Genomic DNA, 1,641 nt, shown 5'->3' on the forward strand with positions numbered 1-1,641 from the left:
CCATAGTGTTGGCATAGCTTCCAGTGTATATAGGTCCCAGCTCTGTCGTGCCTGTGAATATATTCCTTCTTAGCTAGGACTGGGCAGCCAGAGATAATATGATTTATTGTTTCTTGTCCATCTCCACATATTCTACAGTTATTATTATTATTATTATTATTATTATTATCATTATTATTATTATTATTATTATTATTATGATTATTATTATTATTATTAAGGCAGTGAGCGGGCAGAATTGTTAGCACGACGGGCAAAATACTTAACGGCATTTCGTCCGCCTTTACGTTCTGAGTTCAAATTCCACCGAGGTCAATTTTGCTTTTCATCCTTTCGGGGTCGATAAATTAGGTACCAGTTGGCAGTGGGGATCGATCTAATCGACTGGCCCTCTCCCACCAAATTTCAAGCCTTGTGCCTATAGTACAAAGGATTATTGTTATTATTAATATTGTTATTGTTATTGTTGATGTTTGCTTTGTGGCCATCATTTTACACACCACCATCACTACCACCACCACCATCACACCGCATCTAGTTATTGTTGTCTTTTGTTCATCAGCTGACTTCTTGCCAACACGCAAGACACTGCTGTATTTCTCAGACTTGAAACACCGCTGTCACTCTCATTTATTTCATATCCTCAAGATATAATTAATTGCACAAGAAAAAAAAAATAACTTCACTTTTTCCATTCCATCTCCACCCTCCATGACTCTCTTTTTTATGTCTCTTTCTCCTTCTCTCTCCAACATACATTTTCTCTCTGTCTCTCTGTCTCTCCCCCTCTCTCTCCCCTCTCTCTCTCTCTTTGTATGTATGAATGTATATATATATATATATATATATATATATATATATATATGTATGTATGTATGTATGTATGTATGTATGTATGTATGTATTTATGTATGAATATAAATTCATATGTGTGTATGTGGTATATACACAAATACATATTTTATATACATATATGCATTATATTGAAGTGCATTATATACATACACCCACACACACTGAGGGGAGAAGGAAATAGATGGATAGATCGAGAGATTTATGGTTGTTATCGTCAGTAGTAGTAGTAGTAGTAGTAGTAGTAGTAGTAGTAGTAGTAGTAGTAGTGGCAGCAGCAGTAGTAGTAGTAGTAGTAGTAGTAGTAGTAGTAGTAGTAGTAGTAGTAGTAGTAGTGACAGCTTGTGTATATATTTTAGCATTGTGCTACGAGTAATGTTTCTGTCATTAATTGCCTATTTTTGCGCGAACTTTTGTACGGTTCACCGTTCTCTACCACTGTTTCTTATCGAGTTTTGCTATGTGTTAGTGGTACATCGCAAATGCTCCTTGATGTAATTCTATTGGTGTATATACCTATGTATCTATGTATACAAATACACATTATATATATATGCGTGTGTGTGTGTGTGCGTGTGTGTGTGTGTGTTTGTATATATATATGTATGTACGTTTATATGTATTTGTGTGTATAGGTATATATATATATATATATATATATATATTTATATTTATATATATATATGTGTGTGTGTGTGTGTGTATATATATACATATGCATATATATGTATATATATACAGACAGAGAGAGAGAGAGACAGAGACAGAGACAGACAGACAGACAGACAG

This window comes from Octopus bimaculoides, chromosome 11 (assembly GCF_001194135.2).
Source record: "Octopus bimaculoides isolate UCB-OBI-ISO-001 chromosome 11, ASM119413v2, whole genome shotgun sequence".
In the NCBI taxonomy this organism is placed as follows: Eukaryota; Metazoa; Mollusca; class Cephalopoda; order Octopoda; family Octopodidae; genus Octopus; species Octopus bimaculoides.